This window comes from Perognathus longimembris, chromosome 5 (genome assembly GCF_023159225.1).
Source record: "Perognathus longimembris pacificus isolate PPM17 chromosome 5, ASM2315922v1, whole genome shotgun sequence".
In the NCBI taxonomy this organism is placed as follows: domain Eukaryota; kingdom Metazoa; phylum Chordata; class Mammalia; order Rodentia; family Heteromyidae; genus Perognathus; species Perognathus longimembris.
The window spans coordinates 18,291,917-18,316,704 of NC_063165.1; the positions used below are offsets into that span (position 1 = coordinate 18,291,917).

The 24,788-nt window shown below is 34.4% G+C and overlaps 1 protein-coding gene across 5 annotated transcripts in view; it reads left to right on the top strand.

Moving 5' to 3' along the window:
* The window catches only part of Nrip1 (nuclear receptor interacting protein 1), a 73,732-nt gene that overhangs the window by 41,757 nt on the left and 7,187 nt on the right, over positions 1-24,788 (top strand). For 2 of the 5 annotated variants that reach the window (XM_048346406.1, XM_048346409.1), the window contains one exon: positions 16,184-16,346. The exons of 1 other annotated variant lie outside the window; for it this stretch is intronic. The gene's annotated coding sequence lies outside the window, so the exon portion shown is untranslated. Of the gene's footprint in view, positions 1-16,183; positions 16,347-20,518; positions 21,608-22,243; positions 22,304-24,788 lie in introns of those variants that run through there. 2 more of the 5 variants (XR_007210975.1, XR_007210976.1) reach the window with 2 other exon arrangements.

Below are 24,788 nucleotides of genomic sequence, written 5' to 3' on the forward strand. Positions count from 1 at the left end.
GCATAAGAAGAATATAGGATATTGTAGGTGTATTTGTGACAGAGCAGTTGTTTACATGATTAAAGTTGATTTAGAAAGTCTTCTGATAAGTTTCTTATTTATAGTATTTTTCTTTAGTTACTGCTTAGTTTGTAGCCCCTCGACCGTCTTTACAAGAGGTATTTGAAAATTATAGCAAAGTAAAATGAAGTGGTTTAATGGTTAACTTCTGTCAATGATTGACATGCCTTTTCATATTTTGAATAAAACAAAAATAAGCCAAATGCAAGAATCCAATTAAAAAGTCTTAACCCTAGATTGATTCGATCAAAAATGCCATTGTACTACCATAATTATAAAAGTGTTAAAGGTATTTTTTAATTGTTATATCTGAGACCTGAAAATATTATTTAAGTAGTATGGGATTCTCTTGAAACTCCAACATGAATGGAAATCTTTTGGATACCTTTTTGTTACTAGTAATGCACTTTCTTTGGTTAAAAAGCTATTGCTTAAGTTTTAACAGTGTGTTTTTAAAAGTGTAAAATCCTAAGATTCATGCTGAGTCTATTAACCCTTTGTGAAAACGTGAAAGTAGAAATCCAGGAGAACTGTACTGGCAAGTACAACTTACAAAAAATAAAACCGATTATTTCAAAACCAGTGAACCATTCAATAGAGAGAATACTGATATGATTCTCATTTCTGAGAGAATTGTTGTTGGGCACTGTTGAATATAAACCCTTACTTCATCAGGATAATTTTATGTCTCAAAATATATATATATATACATATATATATGAATGAGGGATGATAAAGTATGATGAATTAATTTACAGAAGTAGATATTCATTTGTATGTTTATAGCATGTGCATAGGAGAGATGGGGGTTGGGAAGAGAGAGAAAGAGAGAGAGAGAGAGAGTGTGTGTGTGTGTGTGTGTGTGTGTGTGTGTGTGTGTGTGTGTGTGTGTGTGTAACATGCTGTGCATGTGCTTAGCTGCTCTCAAACCCTGACTCAAGCTTGGTGGAGGTTTAATCCTGTGCCCTTGTACACGTATACTTGATTAGTAGTTGTGGTTATCTCAGCAGAAGACATACCACCCTCCTCCTTGTATTGGTCGGGACCGGGGCATTGGGGAGTCAAGGCAAAGGAGAAAGAAAAGAGATTTTTGCATTAGTATTCCATGAAAGCCTTACTGTCTGCAGAACAAATTGATTGCTTCGGTGTACCTGTGCTTGGCACCACTGCTGTGAAAGAAAGGTAGGGCTGTAATCTGTTTTATTGTATTACATATTGTGACACTCCAGGAATATTTAACATGCACTTTTTCTATCACACGTGCCGTAAGTCTGAGGAGAGAAAAAGGAAAGAAATGAATGAAAAGTGTTTAAGGGCAGTAGGCTACAGCTTTGTTTACTTTAGTCCATGACTTCATTCGAATGAGATCGTTTTGCTGAAAGCATCACTGGGAACATAAACTGATTGACATCAAAACCCTAGAAAGTGTTCTGAGACATGAATGTGTTTTCCTGTTGGAAATATGTCAGGGAAAGATGAAATTCAAGTGAATGTTATAAGAATTTGAGTACAAATTGGTAGATAACATGGAGGTTGTTACAGACATAATTAGTTTAGGAAAGAAATTATTTTAAGTTCATTTAAGTGCATCATATTCTTAGTGGTCCTATGTAGTAGCAAGAATAAGGAAGAGACTTCGATTAAAAAACAACAACGATGAGATGGCTTCTGTACTTCCTTAAACTGTTACTAAAAATATGTTATTTAATTTGTCTATTTGTTAATTTATGTATATTAACACTAACTGGTTGGTTGTTTTGTAAGTAAGGAAATTCCATCATTTCTTTCTCAGATTTTCTTTTTTAATGTCTGTGAATGATTTCCACATACAGATGTATACATTACAATTTGGGATTGCCTACTTTGAACTGAGTAAATGCTTTCACATTTTACCCAAATGTTTAAATTATCTTTGATTCAAATTGGGCCTTTTGCCATTACCAGAATTTTTGAAATGTGGCCGCGTGTTGTGTTTTAGGTTGTGTATAAATTTGTACAGTGAAGGAGAAGAAGGTATTTCTCTTGTCCAAGCTGCTGGTCACATGTGAACTGCAGGTGCCCTTTGCCTTCTCTGCCCCCTTCCTAATGCTCTGATTGCATCCACAGAGAAAGGAAGCAAAATTGCTCGGACTACTACATTGACAAATTAGTTTTTCATTGTTTACTTTTGTAGTCTTGAAATTAATATATAGCGTTACATGTCATTGATTACTTTTTTAAATTTAAATTTGAGCATAACTGTTCTAAGGACATGAGTAAAGTCACAGCCATGTACATACACTGTGGACATTGATTTAGACCTGCTATCAGATTTTTTGTTTGAAAGTGTGTAACTGGAAATGTGTTTGATACATTAGAGCAGATGCATTAGAGTGTGAATAGAAATGCATTCATTGAAATCAGAAGCAAGTATACAAACTATGACATAAAACAGTGACAAAAATTAACTGTTTCAGGTCATGTTATCTATAAGTGAAATAAAGTATTTTCAAAGAATTGAGCTCCAATGCAAAAGTAAAATCATTTTCAACTGAATGTAGTCATCAATCTTTTTATATACCTAGTTTTGTTAGGGATTTTACTTATTGGCAAAAAAAAAAAAGTATCAGCAAGTAGGAAGTAAAAATGCACCACAAAACTAGGAATCATATTATTTTATTTTTCAGGATGCAAAACTGTCCTTCAAAACTCATGTTTTAATTTTTTGGTTACCTGAAAAAAATTAGAATCTTTCAATTTTTCAAAGAAATACTTGCTATGCATATACGTATGGGGTGTGTGTGTGTGTGTATGTGCGCATTTGGGTTTATATGTATGCATGTGTATATATATGTATATATATGTATATATATTTGGGTGTATGTATATATATTTATGTAAGTATAACCAAACATAATTATGCATATTATATACCCATAGATACACATGCAATAATTAGCTATAGAAATAAATAATGGAGAGTGAAGGACTAACCAAAGATAAAATAGATATTTATGTTTTCTTGTCTTTACTCTTATTGGATTGCTTTTAATAGGGAAGGACTATGTTTTGTTTACCAAGTTGTCCATAGTGCTTAATTATTTGCTTGGCACACTATAGATGCTGAGTAAATACGTGTTGGAAAAAATGACAAAGAACACTCAAATATCAATCTCCACTTTCTTCTCTGTTGTCTGTTTATAGCTTTAACTCTATTATATATGTAAAATTTTAACATTTGCTTGTCTTCTGAACCTATTCTGAATAAAGGAACAGTACTTGCTTCTTTTTAAATCAGTCTAATAACTTAATTTTCTTCCTCCAAATGTGTTCTTAAGCATTCATCACCTCAGATTGCCTCCACTCTTTTTGTTCTTATAGTGGCCTACTGTGATGTTGAATTTTTAGAGCTGTTTTTTAAGCTATGAAACTATTTCTTATAGTGTTCTATGAATTTGACTATATTATGTTTATTGCCAATACCAACAAGTTATTCTAAACATCCAACAAAATCATGTTAATTTCAGCCAGAGCTATCTAGGAACATTAAGTTATAGACAAAACAAAAAAAATGTCATCCTATTATGACTAATAAGTGAAACCATGAAATGACAGTTCTTGCAAGAACAACTGTATGTGGTGACATTTCTAAGCCCACTGCAGAAGCAAATAGTTTTAGTGTTTGGTGTCCATTATTATGTATGCTTAACATGGAGTTCTTTGAACAACGGAGCTTTAGGAAATACTATGAAGAATTTGTACAACTGATAAGAACAAAGACCTTTGTATAGATTGTTCCTTAGTCATTGTTATAATAAAATGCCTTAGTGCTTAGGGCTAAAACATAAATTGCCTAGCTTTTAAAGAAGTGATCTTTTAAATATATAATCTGTTTAATTTCATGGGTCTTTAAAATAATGTTATTATTAACCAAATTTTATACCTGTTACTCATATGTGCATGTGCACATACATATAGGCACACAGAGTTGTGGACAGCTTCCTGTGAGTTTAGACCCAGTATACTTTTATGCCAAGAGCAGGTGTCAAAATATTGGATATTACAAAGAAAAATGAAAATTTTAAAGTTTTACATGCAATTAGACTATCACAGGTCTGAGGATGTGCCTCAGATGGTAAAAAGTCTGCCTAACTCCATAAATTTAGAATAATATAGTCACAAATAAATGCATTATAGTCTATTAATATTAAAAAATGGAGCAATGTTTTCTTTAATACTATAGTCTTGACTAGTCTAAGAAAGGAGGAAAGCAATGCATTATCCCTTAGGGGAGATAGATTGTGGAATCCTTCAAGGCTAATTAAATGCTGAATTGCCAGATTCAAGAACTATTGGAACTCAGATTGCTTATGAAAGATGAGACTTCAGGAGAAAAATTGAAGGGATTGTAGGTTAAGTCCCACAGAAGTAATAGAAAGGTGGCCAGGAAAATTCATCCAAAAATCAGGTGCCTAGTTCATGAGGCTGACAAAACTAGGTTTAGCTTTGAGTAGGTGAGGCCTTCATTCACTATTACTGAGTTTCTATTTCTAGGGAAGATGCAGACAAGGATCTAGAGACATATTTAGAAATCCATATTGACCAGACATGGAGACAGTGGGGAAATGTGTTAGCAGTGGAGGTGTGGTTTGGGGACTTGGCTAGTCTTACGCTCACAATTAAGTTTATAATCATACAAATCAAGGGAATGGAATAGGAATGGTTTAAATGCTTTTAATCCTCTCTAGCCCTTTACTGGAAAAGTAATTTCCAGAATTGTCTGTTCAGTTCAACAGTTTGTTCAAGTTTATAAGCAGATTCACCTCTCTAAACTGCTATTTCCCACCTGTATAGTTTCTACTTCATTAAGTTATTATGAAGATTAAATTAGAAGACATATGTGTCAGACCTAGAGCATTATATACATTCATACATACATAGATGTTTCTTTTCTAAGTTTACATTTCTGAGTATAAGACCGTGATGTACTGTACTGGTATGAAGTGGATTTTTTTTTTTCTCTCCAATTAATAATAGAGGATTTTATGTTACCTTCATAGGATATAGATAGCTCTTGGGATACCTAAAAATTGTCGCTACAACTTTTCAGATATTATTCATAGCATGCGGAAGCTGCTTCTAAACTCTTCTGTTCAATACCTGTTGTTTTCCGATTTTAACCTAAAAATGGTTTGTTACTTTAATAATATCATTCTTAATGTGATCCTTGATCAATGATGTGATTTTTATTAGACTTAACTTTATTGCTTTTATTTTATTAAAATATATATTAAAATTGTGCTTAATTTTCAGTGATTATCTTTCCACATCAAAGTATAAGGTATCCAAATGAATCATAAATCTACCTTTTGAAATATAGTGAACAACTTGGAAAAATGAGACTGGATTTGAGAGGATGGAATGATATTTGTTTAAATATTAACTAAATACTTTCAAATGCTACCTATACATAGCTTCCAAATCTTTGTTTTTTCCTTTAAGCATGGAAATTTCTTAGCGATTGCTGTTGCTTGTTTATCACTTTTTAGGGAACAAGAATGATCTGTCTTTACAAGATCAAATGCCAAATGTAGTAGTAACAAAGTAGTCTTCTCTGAAAGACAAGAGAAAGAATGAATTATACAAACCTTATAAGTTGAACTGAATTTAAATAATGTGTTTTACTTTTTCATTAGATGGCACTTAATGAAATGATTATTCCTTTTGATCCCTATAAAAGCATACAACTTGCAAATAAGAAAGGTCTTTAAGCTGTATCCTGTATGCATCTTCAATTTACATGATAATTTAAATAATTGTGTATATTTATTTATATTTTTCTCCCTGAATGTAAATTATATTACCAATTCTTTCCTAGGATTGTATATTTATATAAGAGGTCAGATCGACCCTAGGAAGATGACTAGACATGCATTTATTCTGCATAATTAGTTTCTCAAACTTGCCAATGGTTAAAAGAATAAAAGTAGTCCTTGTCTTTGTGGAACAGTAATTACAGTCTAGTGGTGAAAGATAAGTGATAAACAAGTATAAAACAGAAAAGAAAGCAAGGCAAAAAATTGCAAAATCAAAGAAATTCTAAGACAGCTGTAAAAGTACCTCTTACATTTACTTTAAATTGTCAGGATATTGATACCTGGTGTATAATCCTATGCATAATCAATGCTGTAAAATAGTTTGTGAACTCAGGGGCAGTGCCCAGGCCCAGAGTTCAAGCCCCACAACCGATTAAAAAAAAAAAAAAGATAGTTTGTGAAATCAAATACAGGAATTTTCTCAATCTTCGTTTTTTTTTCTTATTGGTCTTGATTATTACTCTTTATTACTTCTAATGTTTTATCTTTAGACTAATCACTAATAACACAAAGATAAACATACATAGCAATGAAACACAAGGATTGTTTTCTGCAGTGTTGTAGAAATATTTTTCATGTTGACATTTTTTTTTTTTTGGCCAGTCCTGGGGCTTGGACTCAGGGCCTGAGCACTGTCCCTGGCTTCTTCTTGCTCAAGGCTAGCACTCTGCCACTTGAGCCACAGCGCCACTTCTGGCCATTTTCTGTATATGTGGTGCTGGGGAATCGAACCCAGGGCCTCATGTATACGAGGCAAGCACTCTTGCCACTAGGCCATATCCCCAGCCCCATCATGTTGACATTTTTTAATAACGAAAAATAATTATTGGACAGAGATTTTAAGGTTTAATCATTCCTTTTTGTTCCTCTGTGATAATTATAAGGTTCAGTAAGTATCAGCTGTCTGCCCTTTTTTAGCTCCATAGTTAAAAGTAGAGATTCAAAGAAAATTCTTACCAGTATGGAATTTCTAATGTATTATGTTATATAATACAATTCTTGACTCTAACATTGTTACTGAAGTATTGCTCCCTCAAAGCAGCCTTTATACATAAAATTTACAAATGAAACACTGGTATTAGCACAGTAGGATTCTTCTTGTTTCTCTCCACACTCTTCATATCTGTTGACCTCTTATCCTTATAATCCCTTATCCTTATCCTCCCTTATCATCCCTGGCATGTAAATATTCTGTGTTTAATCTTATAATTTTAATATTTTAATGTTTAATCTTATTTGTTATTTCTTTTTGCTGATTATGCAGAACTCCACTTATCTTTTTTATTCTGAACATATGACCTAAGAAGTTCTGCTTGGTGTTTATGTGTTTTTAGCACATAGAAGTGTTTTGTTCTCATTGTGTTAGTATTTCTACAGTATGTGTACCATTTTTGGAGGGACATCTTACTTGATAAATAACTTGCCTATATGGTGAAATGTGATGAAATCCGCATTTGCAACTAGATGTTTGAGGAAAATTGTAAGTTTTTTTTCATGTGTGCCAGTCCAGATGAGGGGCTTGAACCTTAGGGCCTGGACATTGTCTCTAAGTTTTTTTAGTTCAAGTGTAGTGTTCTACCATTTGAGCCACAGCTCACTTCTGGCTTTTTGGTGGTTAATTGGAGAGAAGAGTCTCAATGACTTTCTTTCCAGTAAGGGTTGGCTTGGAATTGCAATCCTCAGCTCTCAGCCTTCTGCATAGCTAGCATTACAGGCATGAGCCGCCAGCTTTATAGTACTTTTTTATTCTGGAAGTTTGATATCCTTTTATATCAATAGAATGAGAAACATGTCTACTTTCTATCAATACATTTAATAATGTATTTATTAAAAATCTATTTAAATGATATCCCTATCTCAAGGCAAAGTTTCTTAAAGCTCTCTGTGATACTCTAAACATTGATCAGAGAAAGAAGTAAAGGAGGGCTTGAGTTTGGGATCTAGGTGCTGTCCCACTTGCGCCACAGCTCCACTTCTGGCATTTTCTCGTAGTTAATTGGAGTATAACAGGCTTTTCTGTCTGGGTTGATTACAAACCATGATCCTCAGATCTTAGCCTCCTTCCTGAATAGTGAGTATTACAGGTGTAAGCCACCAGTTCCTGACTCTATTCCTCTTTGAATTTCATGCTGGGTGTACTTTGTCAAATGCCTGGCCTCCAGGATGGCTATAAAGAAGCAAATGGAGCAACAACCACCTTTGTCCTTTCAATTGTTCCTTTCTTGAGGAGAGTGTATTTTTTTTTTGAGAGTGTATTTTTGTTGTTCACTTTTTGAAAACCTCCTCTCATATATGCACATTTTTATTTTCTTTTAGTATTCTTGACCAGTATATTTAAAGGTTAACTACCGTCTGAGATGCCACTTCCCTTCTCCCTCACCAGTTTTAGGGCTTGAACTTAGTGCCTCCCATTCAGTTTTTTCTCTTATGACTGGCTTTCCACCATTTGAGCTACTCATTAAGTTCCAGGTTTTTTGCTAATTAATTGCTCCTAAGTGCAACTATCAGTTCTCAGCCTCCTGAGTAGTAAGGATTATAGAAAGGAATTACCACTGGATGCAAGTGAAGATTAAGGAAGTTTCCCTCTAACTGTAGGAACTCCTCACTTAGGATCCTTGACTTCAATCACAGAATAAGAACTTCTGGACAAGTCATTGTGAAAGAAAACTTGGCAGCAGACAAACAGAAGGGCAGGGGCACATCTAACCCAGTTTGGGTGCTCTCACAGGGAGATAGAAAGAGAGAGAGAGAGACAAAGCTCCTTGTGCTGTTGGGGTAATTATAGGGTAAAGGGAGGGGGTCTGACTTCAAAGTTATGCAAAGGTAAGTGCTTTGTCTTTACTGTAATCACTCATGGTGTTCCTTTCTGAATTTGGAGGGAAACATTTTTCTCAGGAAGGCATACCTTCTGTCAGGCAAGTGTTAATTCTTGGGCTGAGGAATGCATCCCTCAGAAAGGAATGCATCCTGTTATCTGTCTTTGAAACAAAGATGAAAATTCCATGTTTCTAAATACCATATTTCTGAGTTGCCCTCACCAGGCCCCAGTTTCCTTAAGTTACCCTGTTTCATTTTCCTCTAAACGACTTTAGTCCCTTAATCTGAAGGGAAGTACGAGAAGAAATATCACCTATATTTGCTGTAAGCTGACCATACTTCATTTTCTCTTGGTCTGTCCATCTTTAGAACCACTGACTTGTTATGACACTTCAAAAGAAAGTCTTCTGTATATGGCTAAGAAAAAAAAATGAAGTAGACATTTCATTCCATTAAGAGCACTAGTGACTACTTGGACCTGAAAGGAACATCAATTCTAAAAGATAGAACAGATGAATGGAGACCAGAGTGATTAGGGGTTAGCTGTATTGGCCTTTAAAATAAGGGGAGAGAACCACTAGAACACACATACATGCAGCACTATCTTAATGAAGAGCTTGCTAACTTTCTACTTCTAAATGAGTAAAGTGAAGCCTATTATGTTTAATATTTGCTTCAGTACCTCTCAGAGCCCCAGAGTTGGTCCTCATGGCAAATTGAGTCTCCTTGCTATTGATCCTGCCTTGTTAATAACAAGAGACAGGTTACATGATACTCAGGAAGTAGTTGATTAAAAAGCAGTTGGAGAACTACAGAAGTGAAACCTACTTGCCTCTTTTTCATCATGATTCCATCTTGGGATAATTGTTATTAGTGACTCCTTTTGGTTTTTTTTTCATGGTCAAAATGTTCATGACCAGGGCTATCATCTAGGACTGTGAGCTGTCAAGGATTCCGAAGAATGGTCACTCATGTGGGGAAACCCAATAGTTTACAGCAGCAAAGAAACAAGAGAAACACCTAGCACTTAATTGTAGCGTCCATTATTTGACCCAGGGTAAAGCTTCTTCCTTCTCAGCTTCTTTGATGAACTTTTGCTATAACCATATTGTAAGAGCTGTTTACTGTTAGGTTCCATCCCATTTTTCACGGGAAATGGGGGACCATTTTGCTAGGGATATGTTGGCTGAATCAAATACCAACTTACCTAACACTGCAGTCTATGTCTTTGAGGAAGGACCAACTGATCTTTGTTAGCCAACTTCAGCATAAATATTCATCCACTTTCAATTCAGGTTTCACATAAAATTAATTTTCATTTTTGCCCACATAATACAGCTGGATTACTAGACATATCTTCAACATTTAATCACTTCTTCTCTGTTTTTTTATAGTTACTTTCTGACATGGACCCTTACTGTCTTATAATTTGTAGCCATAGTACCAGATTGCATATTGGATAAAGACATTCCCTCTTTCTATCCATTCCTTTCTTCCACCCATTCATTTTCCAGATTCTCTTATTAAAGACTCAGTGTTCATCTTATGAGGCTTTGACAGTTCTCTCACACACAGTTGGGCATTAATACTTGGGTTGCTTAAGAGAAATGGACCCCATCCCACCTTAGTGTAGCATTCCTAACAAAACAGAATATGGCCTTTATTGCAGCATCAGAATCCTTTATACTGATAAATGCCAGTCATGTAAGACTTGAGAATTAAAAGGTAGAAAAAGAAAAAAAAAAAAAGACTAAGCCATATGGCCGTATGTGAGGAGGAAGAGGGGACAGCAGGGAGCAAGAACAGATGAGAGGAAAAAAGTTAGTGCTTATAGGTAGCCTGGCTGTGAGGCTAGTAGCACTAAAACCCACTTGATGGATGCACATCTACTTTTCAGGTATTGGGCAGTGTTCTTGAATTCAGTAATCCAAGTTTGTTGTCATTTAGCAACGTTATATAGCAGAAAATGGAACAAAAATGGCCGAGGAAGTAGAATACATGTGCTCTCATGGCTCCATTTTTCCTCTATCAGTGGGAAGGCCATTGTACACTAGGAGCTGGGGGTGGGGCAGAATGCAGATCTGCAGTTGAACCTCTACCTTTTGAGCTTTGCCTCCATCCCTGTTACTTTGCTAGTAATTTTGGAAATGAAGCCTTGTAGACTTTTATGCCTAGACCAGCTTTGAACCATGATCCTCAGAATCTTAGCTTCCTTAGTAGCTAGCATTATAAGCCTTAAACACTGGTGTTCAGCCATTTTGTTTGTCATATCAAAAGAACAGAGTCTGATTTGCCCTCTTTTTTAAACATAAGCGCCTTTTATAAATATATTTTTATGAGAAGTCTTTTAACATACAAAAAATTCAGACTTCATCTCACTACTACCTATGCATGCACATACACACATAGGGTATTGATGTTTTTGTATCTACACTAACTTTACAGTCAGCGAAACTACCCAGCACATATTTTTTTTTAATCACTCTACTTTTAGATCTAATAGAGTATATGGAAAATAGTGAAACAATTTAAACTGTAAAGTTCTTCAACATCAGTTAAGTTTCACACAGCTGCAGGGATGACTTGAGGAAAGGACATGTTCAGCCAGATGGCCTGTGCTGGCCTCCTTCCCATTCCTGCAAAAGATATGTTATTCACTCCCAGGGTAGCTAAGGGAAAGAACTGATTATGGAATTAAAACAACCAATGTCCAATTAACCCCTGTTTTGGTCAATGTTTCCTACACTGTTTGGCTAATTGGCATAGTTTAGATCTATCAAGAGAAACAGCTGGTTTATTGGTTAGTGTAGGCCCTTGGGAATAAGAAATAGGAAATTCTGTTATCAACTTCCACCCCTACAAATTCTAAGTTTGACCTTGGATACTGTTTTTACCTCTTTGTATTATTAGCTTTCCTCATTTGAAGATCAGAGATATATGTTACTCTTTTTGCCATACTGAAGGTGAAGCTGCCCGAGGAAGACTAAGGAGGGAACAAGAACATTAATATTTATTTGTGGAGTTCTTTAGGGTCACAGATTTTAAAAATGCCATTCGTCTTAGACCTTATTGGTTCCATATCATAGTGATAGAACAAGATGCCTGCTCAGCAAAGCTAAGTACAGGGGAATTTATTGGAGTTATAAAGCTGGATCTTCAGGAGTGTTCTGGACCACCTCGAAACAGGAAGGTAATTCACTAGTGCCTTGATGGTCTTCTCTCTCTTCCATTTTGCCTTTCTCATCCCTGTCTTGTTGTGTGCCTACCTTAGTCTTTGTGTCAGCACACTAACTCCCCTGTAATGTATCTGAAATGTGACCTGGTTTAAGCTACCAACCCTTAATGAAGCTTTTTTCTCTGAATTAATATATGAGGAGAGATAATCACTACCTTTCAGTCAGGTTTTAAATGTTGACTTATCCCCATGGGGTTTGTGTCAGGAAACAGATTTTATAAGAACAAGCTGTAGCAAAGGAGAGCTGATAGATGGGATTATTCTTTGATATTAGTGAGTTAGTGTTATCAGATTAAGAAATTTAAAACTCATCTAGATTAAGTAAATTATTATACATATTTAAATACTTTAAAGTTTTTCAAGACTCATACAGAATATGCCTAAGCATAATTTTCAGTGCCTATGATGTTCCAGGAATCCATAGACATCAAGGAACTTTATATATAGCAAGTGGCAAGTAAGTGGGAAAAAACTGAAAAAGTTTCTGCTATGGTGTTCTATCTGAAGTGTTTAAGTTTGTTAAGGGCCTAGAAAATGTTAGATATAAAACAGTATAATATAAGATATAATACATGTTAGATATAGTATCTACACATTTCATTTAATACGTCACCTTTATGAAGTAGATATAATCACTCTACTTTTGCAGCTAAAGAAACAGGCTAATAATGGAGAAGCAAATCAACCTGATTCACCCAGTGCTGAATCATAGAGTTAGGAACCTAGAAACTATTTGCTTAATAACTGGGCTTTGGGTTTTCTTATAAAATCAAGAGACTTAAAATAGCAGAGACAAGATTTTAGGGTAAGAAAAGTAACCCCCAATTTTCTCAATGCTGCAAAAGTGTTTCTCTTACCAAATGTTTCCAGATTCATTTTCATTGTTGTTTGTAGATTTCATAGAAAAAGCTAGAATTCAGAATACCTTGTTTTGGTTTGGGGTCAGCCACTTTCTGACAGCCAATCACATAGTTTATCTGAGTTGTTTTAGCTTTGTATGGTAAAATGTGGATAAAGAGAGATTATTTTAACTACCACAGGAGGAAAATGAAAGAAAATATACTGTGGTATTTCATTTGATAACGGGAAAGTGGGTTTTTAAAGCATTTTTGAAAAACCAGAGCTTTGGAAATGTGTAGTACACTTAATAGCAGTCAACAGTCTATGGGGGAGAGCTCCCTCAAGGTTTTATATACTCTGGCCAGTCACAATTTTGTAAAGAATTGTACCTATGCAACATTGAAGGATTAGCCAATGTTCTGTAGCTTCAAAGAAACGATTGGACTACAAAGATAGGTGATAGCTAACAATGAGGAAGACATTTGTACTATTAAAATTGTACCATCATAGAACAAGGTTTTTAAACAAGAGAAAATCTTTTTAAGCACTGATCAGGTGCCCAGGCTATGTAAGGTTGTTCACATTTATTCCTTATGATGGTTTTATGCAACAGACATCAGTTTTGTGTACACATAAATTAATTACTTTCAAGAGTGGTAAAACAGTTGGTAAATGAAAGAACCAAAAATTGTACCAACAGTCTTACTATTCCAAAAGATACCATCTTGCAAGACAGGAGATTTGCAGAAATAAGCTGAGCAAACATTTATTTAACAAATAGGTTATGAAGGGAATTAGGCTTCAAATGATTAAGCAGATAGCCCTTCAACTATCTTCTCACCTAGAGAGGTTCTGTGATTCTGTCATTTTTAAAGGATCTCTTTCTTAATCATGCTGTTTCAAAAAATGAAACCTGGTGATAGAATTAGAGGAAAGAAGATTTTAACTATTAGCTGTTCTTCCAGCTTCCTACAAATTCTGTGAATTTGACTATCTAGCATTGCATGAGATAAGAGTATTTGTATGTTTCACTTTAAAAGGAAATCATTGGCTTTTAGAATACAATAAGGTATATGTTGTTTTGTTTCTAGTACAAATTAAATTATATCTTACTAGTGTTACTCATCCCTATCAAAGTTAGATGTTATCTGCACACATGACAGCTTATCCTTTGTACACTCGAGAAAATATTAAGGTTTAATACCACTCCTGAAAGTAAGACTACCGGAACCATAGCTCTTTAACATACATTACAGCTCTTTAACACATATTGCCTTGATTTTATATTTCTACTAAGAGTGTCTTAGTAGTTTAATAAGAACTAGAATATACATGACAATGATATGTTGACTCACATCATATCACTATCCAAGTCAAACTTAATGGGATAAGTTTTTGTTGATCTAGTTTTTAGTTTATTAGATAATCTTTACAGGGTAATTTGATTACTTTTATATATTGAATCACTTTATTTTTAAGACAGATTTTTTTATTGAATAAACTAATGTTCACTCTTAATGCTCTCCAGCCAGCATGGCTTCAAAAGAAAAAGATTATCCCCAGAATAGCTTTGGCCAATTTGATTTAATCTTTATCACAATTTTAAAAAATTAAATTCTTTGGTACATATTTATTATCTTCCCCAGTGTTTAATATCTAAAGTGGGTGTAGAAAAATGATTTCTTAATTGTTCTTGTTACAGTAAAATTAAAATCATTTTACATGTTTCACTATATTAGAATATGTTTTGGTATACCTGGCTTCTAGGATTGAATATTTTGGTGTTATGTTTTATTTCTTTGTTTGTTCCTTTTTTTTTTTTTTTTTTGACATTACCTGTGGTTTGAACTCAGCACCTAGAGCTCACAAGCCTGGCACTCTCCTAATTGGGCCATGACTCCAGCCCTGCTTTTTGCTGGTTATTTTGGAGACAGAGTCAAGTAATTTTTTTATGTCTTTATTGGCCTCCAATCACAATCCTTAGGAGTAACTAGGATTATAGATTTGAGCACCAGTGCCCAGTGATACTTCATTTCTTTAACATATCTCCATTAAAACATTATAAAGTGGTATTTCAATGTTAAATGAGTTTTATTCATCTTTCTATAATGGAATAATTGGAGAGGATGATGAACGTATGTAATGGTACCAGCATGTTGAAACATAAGTTCATTCTCGATGTAGTTTGATTGTATATTGTATCCTATTTGGGAAAATAATGATTAAAAGAAACTAAATGATCAATTGTTATACAGAAATGTTAAAGGTTTTCTTTATAGTCTTCTAAAAGTGTGTGTGTGTGTGTGTGTGTGTGTGTGTGTGTGTGTGTGTAGGTGTGTGTGTGCTTGTGCTCCTATGTACATGGCAACAGTCTCAGGGGTTGAACTAGAAGTCAGAACATGGTCCCCTAGATATTTTGCTCAAGGATAGCTAGCGCTCTACCACTTGAGCCACAGCTCCACTTCAGGATTTTGGGTAGTTAATTGGAAATAAGAGTTTCATGGACTTTCCTGCCTAGACTAGCTTGGAACCATGATCTTTAGAGTAGCTTGGGTTATAGGAGTGAGCCATAAGCACTCAGTAAGTGTGTGGTTTTCACATCCTTAAATTAAAAAAAAAAAAGTTTTGAATTGTCCTTAAGTAGTTGCACAAACCAGTATATGGATATAGTGCATCTTGATTAATGTCACCCCTTTCGATATTCTTACTTATCCTTCCCCTTCCTACTTTGATCTTCTAAATTTTATAGGATATACATTGAATTCTTGACTGCATTTTGCCCCTCTTCTCTCCATTCCTCTACTCCTTTTCCCTTGACCCCACTCCACCACTTTCAAGTACCAGCTTCCTGGTGTTTATTTTGTTGAATTTTGACTTGGCCTTTTAAAGGAGTTTTACTATTTGAATTCTCTCTTCAATCTGTCCCATTTCAGTTAATATATTTGTATACACTTAGATACCACTCAACATATTTACATGTAAGCTCTAATTGTAGTTTCTACATATAATCATGCACCCTTTATCTCTCAGGACCTGACTTACTTCGTTTAACACATTTTTTTTCCAGGTGTTTCCATTTCTTTACAAAAGATAAGATATCATTCTTTCTAATGGATGTGTAAATGGATGAGTTTATGTATACCACATTTTCTTGACCCATTTTATTTTCCACCAGAATACTTGTTTCTCATATTTTCTAAGCTCACTGAAATTCTATGTAGAATAAAAAAATACCTTAATTGCTTTTTAGTTTGATCATTTTTGATAGCTTATCTTTAGAAGATGTCCTCACTTTGAAACCAAACATTGGGAATAGCATCTCACTTTAAAACGTGAGGCACCTTACAACCATGACAATACATCTTTCTTTTTTCAGACTGAGTCTCCTAGAATTTGGCTTGCTATATGTTCTCCTTGGAAGGCTATGTCTGCCCATCCCTGAGACATAAAGATGACAAGGATAATATAACTAACTCCTGCCAGTGAGCAGTTCATACTCTGCTGAGGAGCTGGGCATACATTTAGCAAAATACATTTTTGTAAGTAAGGTGAATGAAAATTTCTCTGAGTGCTACAGAGTCACAGGCATGACTTCTGGAGTTCAGGAAAGGCTGTCTATATGATTATTTGTTTTTTAAAATGATAAAGGTCATCAAATGATGGTAATGATAGGGATCAGATGGACAAATGGGAGGAAAGGCACTAAGCAGAAACCATATTCTTTCTCCTGTATCCCATTGCCATTTCCTTGCTTGGCTATTTATATCCTCGTGTGTCATAACAAGAATTTTCACATAATATAAGCTATTCATTTTGTCCAAATATCATCAGTAAAAGCACAGTAGAGACTGAAGCACAAAGAAAATATGAATAGCAAAAAATGTTGATATAAGAATATGCACATGTGGTATATTTCTATGTACTACTAAGCAAATGAACCAAGAAAGAAAAATAATGGGTGATTTACACAAAGTTAAGGTGTTCTTTGGCACTAGTGTGATTTCATTTTATTAAATGTTGTCAATAATAGACAATAAATAGTTCTTTTGATGAGTTTAAGGTTAAGGGGAAATTGTAAAGTATGTTTCTGCAATAATGGAGAGCAAGAAAAGCCTGGTCCATCGAAGGCTACGGGCTCTCCCCATTTCTCCTCCAGCTCACTGGAGTCTTTTGTAAAGCCTCCTTACTGCTCCCACCTCAGTCTATCTCTACCTGGGAGTGGTGGGTGTCGAGTCAGAGAGCATGTTAGGCTGCTGTGTGCTGGCACTGAAAGTGTTTAGAACTGATGCAGCGAAGCTGGGTCTCAGATTAGCAGTGATCAGCTGCAATTACTGAGATAATTACTTCGAACACTGGGTCATATGCACAGATAAACCAAAGAGAGATCAGGGAAGGGTACATAGGACAATAAATATGAAAGGATCACCTACTAATGGTGTGTCCATAGCTTCATCTAATATTTATTCTCCGGGTGTGTTGTCCGTGTAGCATTCTTTGGTTTATTAATCATCTAGAGTGGAATCCTGTCAGATTTCTTGACGTCACTTTTCATATATCGTCAGTATGTCTGTCCATCCATGGGATGTGTCTGTAGTGATATTTCTTTTTTACGTACTGACTAACACTTTCAACTTAAAACTCTTTGTATTCTGGAACAATACTAGCAAGATTGATGTCACATAGAAATCAAAGTTCATGGTCCATCCACAGCAAGTCAGCACTTTTGCCCAGATATCCCATAAAGAAGTATTTATTTACCTATAAGTGATTCATCTAAAAAGACCTTGGTAGTGTGTTTTTTAAGGAAATGAGTGTTTTAAAAAGAATAGATACTTCTTTATGTGATATCTGGGCAAAAGTATGTGTGATTTATCCATTAACTGTAACTTTGTTATACTAACAGTTTACTTCAGCCAAATAAAGGAAGCTTCATTTTTTAATGATAATTAATTTGGTAATTTGATAAGATTTTTTCCCTTATGTTTTTCAAGAACATTTTTATGTATCATAGATAACTTAGAAATTACATAAAGTTATAGCAAATAGTACCTGATTTAATAAGAAAAGCTTTTATACTGTAAATTTGTCCCAATAGCATTATTTACCCTTAAGATAATTTCTTAAGGATGGCGTTGGAGAAGGGTGCTTGTCTATCATATATGAGGCCTAGTTTTCCTTAGCACAAGGGAGGGAGGTAAGGAACAAGGTAGGGAGAAGTCTTCTTGATTAGAATACTTTAGTAGGAGCTATCATCACGTAGCTCATGCTCTCATAAATATTTTTAATTAATTATATTGTTTGAACAATAAAACAAAGAATTGGTTTTGTTAGATGATTGTACCCTCCAATATGTTCATTACATATCACTTGTGGATATTGTTTTTTGTGCCTTTTAATTGTTATTTTTTACTTTATTATTATGATGATGATGATAAAAATGATGAACAGAGAGAGGGATTACAGTTACATGAGTCAGGTAATGAGTACTTTTCCTTTTTTATCATGTCTTCCGTTCATTCACTCTACTTGAAAATTGTGAAGGAAAACCGTGGATACATTATTGCACTTTCCTGGTTGAACCAATACTTAACAAAGATGTACTGAGGTTGCAGGCATAGCTCAGGTAGTTTGACTCTTGCTAATGAGCAGAAGTGTCAGATTTCAAATTTAAGTCCCAGATTACACACACAAATATATGTGTGTGTGTGTGTGTGTGTGTGTATATATATATATATATATATATATATATATATATAAATACTTAAGATAGTAAATGTCTTGGAAATGAAGATATCTAAGATACCTTATAACCTACTATTCATTTCAGCCTCTGATAGGGAGATTTGTCGGAGTATAGTGCAGCATGGGATTTCCAAGTTAAGCTAGTTACAAAATGTACATGGCAGAGACCAGTTTTAACCAACAAAAATTCAGGAATTCTTACATAAATATACACATATACATGCATTTAAAAATGCACATTTCTGAAACACAAGTTTCTCCTCTTACTCTGTGATCTAATACAATATATATTTTAGACCCTGCTGTATAATGAAAAGTATAGAAAGATCTTGTCCCAAGGATGGGAGGAATATTTTTAAAACAGAGTGTACCCCATGAGTAAATGCAGAATGTCTGCTAAGTGTACTAAAAACCCTAGGAGCTTTGATCAAGTGCCAGCTGTTACATCAGTTCTGTTGGTAATCGTTCTTGCTGATCTGTGACCTCGACCTTGTGCTCTGTCTGTGTGTCAAATCTATTTTAGGGATGGGGAAACCATAGTTGAGTTTAAATAAGATTTATGCACCAATCTTAAGAGATGTTCCTGCATATACACTATCGACACTTGAAAAATTCCAGAGGAAAGGTCAACTTTCCATTATACTCCTTATTTTGACAAAGTGGAAAATATTATTCTTTTGAAAAGTGGTAGAAAGCACTAGCAACTTTGAAGACTGTTAGAGTAGATCAAGAGAAACTCTATCTTCTCAGTTTTAGATTTAGATTGTTTCTTTTGCTCTTTGTCTTCTTACACAATGAAGTAATGGTTTGTGTTCTGGGAAACTATTATTTCTTTTTAAAGAAAAGTAGAAAAGAAGGTATACATGCAAGATTAGCTCAGGTACACAGGGAGATTCTACCTCAAAAATAAAAATAAAAGTACTAGATAATAAATAGACTCCAGTACTAATAATAACTTGTGTTTTCAAAACAATACAGCACAATATAAAAGCATATGTTGCATTTTATTTTTTTTTAATTTTTTTATTTTTTGGCCAGTCCTGGGCCTTGGACTCAGGGCCTGAGCACCATCCCTGGCTTCTTCCCGCTCAAGGCTAGCACTCTGCCACCTGAACCACAGTGCCCCTTCTGGCCGTTTTCCATATATGTGGTGCTGGGGAATCGAACCAAGAGCTTCATGTGTAGGAGGCAAGCACTCTTGCCACTAGGCCATATTCCCAGCCATATGCTGCATTTTAAAATAAAAAAAAAATATTTTTAGGCCTTCCTATAGCTCCTTTTAATCTCTGCAGCTTTTATTTTTAACTAAAAATCTCTGATGTTTTCATGTTAATTTTGATATTTTATTTAGATAAACTATGCAGTCAGAGTAAAGTTAATAGTGAACTTTTACTATATAGCCAGCATAGTTTTGTTAAATTAGAGTCATATTTGGCCTTCTGAGGGTAGCTTAGAACAAAGAAATCCTCTATTATTTTGTTGTATGAGTTATAGAGGTATTTGTTTCTGTCACTAGGACAATTAATTCATCTCTAGCATTTGGCTATGTCCTCATAGATCATATTAAAAAGCTTACAATTTATTTACTATGTAGGCAATAGATGAGCAAAATTTCTTTAAATATAAATTCATATTTAAATATGTGCTTGAAATTTTGTGATCCTACTGACAAAAAATAGATAGTGGATGGTAAATAATCTTTTGGGATTTGATGATTGGGTGTATGGCCACTTCAAAACCTTCTCTTTCCACTAGAATTCACTAAGACCATAAGACGTATTTGTCAGGGCAATTTGTACAACTCTGTAACAGCATATTATCTTTCTGTTTAAAATGCTTGTCATTTTTTATCAACTACACTTTGACTGATTACTTGAAATCACAGAAATAAAGATCACATATACTTATATCCTTTAGTTGAACATTAGAGTTAGTCATCCAGTAGTGTCTCCAGTCTCTTTTATAATAGGGAATATGAGTGACACTATTTTAGTCCTGTGAAACACCTGACAAGTTATAACTTGTCAGATGGACCTGGAAATTTGAAGCAAATTTGGCCTTGTGCAAAAATATTTTAAGTCCCTCAGGTTGCAATAGAGAGCAATGTGGGCAGCTCTTCTACTTGCTCAATCTCAGCGCCTTCTGCGTGCTACCTGTCTCTGAAGCATATTCATACCTAAAATGAGAATCTATGGAAAGATAAGACTCCTTAGGGCTAATCTCAAATGGTGGGACTCTGTGTTAGCAAAAATGTTTTTAAATAGGTTCATTTCTTTCTGTTGTGCCTATTACATTGTATAGCCATGTATATGTCTTTTGATAAAGATACATCTTCAAAAGAAGTTACTATCTTGGGATTCAAACTTTCTCAAAAAGATATATGCTGATTTTTATTCATTTTGCAAGAAATTAGAAGTGTATTCTAGATGTAAAATTTCAAACTTTTATTATTCTATTTCTTTTTTATTTTCTGCTGTGCTCTCACAACACTTCAATGTTTGCCGTACTTTTCTTATTGTTTCACTTCCAACTGCTTTCTAACATTCAATTCGTAATAAAGGAACAATGTAGTCTTCATTTTTGTTTTCTTCACTAAACATAAAGTCTTCATATTTTAATGAAGCTTTGGGATCTTTCTCTAAAAGGATACCTTTTTTTCTCTTGTAGTATGAGATGTAGCACTGGGTTTTATTGCTCTTAATTTATAATTGGCTTTTGTCTTGGAATGCTGTATCATCCATTTGGATGAAATGCCTGCTTTTACATCCTGATTTAAAATTGTTCTTGAGTTTTTGCTTCCTGCTTAACTTTTAAAACTTCCTTTCATAACTCCACATAAGACAATACCAAGAGTTCTATAAATTACTTGCCTTGCATTTGTATTATTGAAATAAAAGATCCAATAAAAATGCCTTTGGCATAATCTTATTAGATATATATTTTTCTACTAATATATAATAAAACATCTGAGTGTCTTTCTTAGCCTTTTATGTAAAAAGCACCCATGAAATAACCCACAATTGAACTTTAGATATTGTTTTCCAGTAAGACTTTTTAAATGACAAAAATTAAGCTTTATATCAGTTACTTGTATGTGTTTAGAAACTACTCAAGAATCCAAGTGCTTTTAACAGCTTCATTTCCAAAAAGCTTTTATATTTAATAGTAAGTTATTACTTGATAATGCAGAAGTTGTTGGGGAAACATTTCATGGAAGCAGTTCAAAATCGTAAGATTGATATCTCCTAAACATAATTTAAGTTATGCAACTGACTTCATAGGTATTTAATAAAGTGAATGTTTTAATTGAGAATTGATTGCAAGTAAAAAACAGAACCTAAGAATAGCTAAAAAGACCAGTGTTATTATTATTACTTATTTTCTGTCAAATGTGGCCCAATGTTAAAATTCTATTTAGAGCTGGAAATATGGCCTAGTGGTAGAATGCTTGCCTAGCACACATGAAGCCCTGGATTCGATTCCATAGTACCACATATACAGAAAAGTTCAAAAATGGCACCATGGGTCAAGTGGTAAAGTGCTAGCCTTGAGCAAAAAGAAGCCAGGGTCAGTGCCCAGGTCCTGAGTTCAAGCCACAAGAGTGGCAAGAAAAAAAAAAAAGAAATTCTATTTAGATATATCTTTCACTTGAGTAAATCGTGTTATTGTGTTATTTGTGTTTTTGCTGTTGCAGAGTGTATGAAAGTTCAGCAGCGTTTTTCCTTGATTGATAAACTACTCCTTAATAAAAGAAAGCAAAAACTTTGCTATAGAAATAGTTCATTTCAAAGAACCAATATAGCACTTATTTGTATGTACACATTTTCTCACATATAAAATATTCACAACTATTTTATTGTTAAAACCTTGAAGAGAAAGTTCAATCTAATTGCATATACTTAGGATTTAGGTACTTTTTTTGTTTTTTTGGGTTTTTTGACAGTCCTGGAGCTTGAACTCACAGTATGGATGCTATTCCTGACATTCTTTTGCTCAAAGCTAGTGCCCTACTACTTGAGTCACAGTGCCACTTCTAGCTTTTTCTGAGTAGTTTATTGGAGATTCTCACAAACTTTTCTGCCTGAGCTAGCTTCAAATTGCAATCCTCAGATCTCAGCCTCCTGAGTAGCTAGGATAGGGACAAGCTACCAGTGCCCAGCTTTATGTACTTTTGAAAAGAGAGAATGTATAACCCTTTTAAAATTATACTCCTGTAATTCAAGCATTTTGCTACCTATTTTATTAAACTAGATGTGTATTGAAACTTAGCTCTTTCTTAAAATCTGTCTATGCATATAGTCAAAATTCCATGGAATTGTCTCACTATTTTTTTAGTTCACTCTAGTGAACCAGTAACTCTCAATACTATAAAAATTAAAAACCAGTTTAAATTTAATTAAAAGAGTTGTTTCCAATTTCTAACATAGTTAGATATAAATTAAATGAGTATTTCTAACTGGTAGGAAAGATTACATTATATGCCTTATTCTTTTTAAAAGTTATTATGAGCTGGTTATTGTTGGTTCATGCCTATAATCCTATCTACTCAGGAGTTAAGATCTGAGAACTGCAGCTCAAAGCCAGCCTGCACAGGAAAGTCCTTGAGAAACTTATCTTCAATTAACAACCAGAAAACAAGAAGTGAACCTGTGGCTCAAAGTGTTAAGAGTGCTACCCTTGAGCTGAGGAGCTCAGAGACAGGGCCTTGGCCCTGAGTTCAGGCACCATGGCTGACAAAAAAAAAAGGTTATTATGAATATATTTTTAACAGGAGAAAGCATTATACCTTGCTATTAGCATAATTGTGTCCATTGGAACCATCTAAATATTGAAAGTACTTTGTGTAATTCTAGTAATATTATTGTTTCTATCTTAAAGTATTTTGCCATTTTATTATCTTGGAAATAGTATTAGATTTCTTGTCACTACAATGAAATACCTAAGCAAAGGGAGGAAAGATTTATTTTATCTCACAGCCTCAGAGGTCCATCTTATTGGGAGAATGATGTAGGGCAGAAAACTTGCATTTTGGCAGCCGGGTAGCAGAGTCACTGAGGGCAGACATTCTCTTATACACTGGTCTTCTGTTTGTGTCTCTCCATTCCATCTTCAGTGGTGACATCCATCAAGAAAGGTCTTCCTTTATCTAGTCTCTTTGCAGATCTCCTCACATACACATGTAGAGGTGTGCTTTCCTAGCTCTTCATCTTTGTGCTATAGACATTGAGTCAGGATTATTCTGAAAACATTAAGTAACATTTTTAACTTGAAGATGTCTGTTAGGTGGTAATGGTTATAAGTGATCTATACTATATCCAAGTATCATATCTCTTTTTAGCATTTCTCAGTTACATTTTGTACCACAGAAGTGAATGTGAATGTGAACAGGATTAATAATGATTTCTACCTCTTTAATTGTGTAAGGTGTTAAGAGAAATTAGAAGATATTTGAAGAAATTTGGCTCACTCTACTCCTGAAATACTTTTCAATTTAGATTTTAACTGAATTCGGGCCTTACAAAGTTTCAGAACAACTACTTTCTCAGGCATTTCATATTTTGGTAAGGTGGTAGTATGTGTTGGTCCAGGGTATAACAGCCTCTCCAGATAACAACAGTCTTTGATATATAAATTCATGTTCTTAAAAAAACAACAAACTAGTTTTCATGACAACCCATTTCCTCCACTGCTTCTTATAAACATTGCTTTTTATAAGATTTCTATTCAAAGAAATTAATGAAAAGTAATCACCTTGACTATTTTTGAAAGCAATTATTTTTCTTCACATCAAATTTATTCTAAATTTTCTTTCCCGTGTGTGTGTGTGTGTGTGTGTGTGTGTGTGTGTGTGTGTGTGTAGTGTATATGTACGGTTACCATTATAGCATGGTAATCACATTAATTTTTTTAAATTTGTTTGTACTTATTGATATAAGAATGTCACCTGGAAAGAAATAACAAGGGTGGGGAAAAAGAAATCATTTAGATTAAGAATAGTCTAGAAACTGTGAGTACCGATTTGCCTGCTTACCCATCATCTCCTTAAACTCTTTAAAGCATCTCCTTTAGTCCTTAAACTGACCTGACCTAATCTCCTAGTCCTTGAACAGATTGCCTGGAAGATTGGGAGTCCAATGACTTCAGTTGTATTGATTTACATGAGATTAGGAAATTAAATATTTAATATGGCCCTGTCCTGCCATTCCTTTGGCCTACCCTGATGACCTGACAGTATGTGG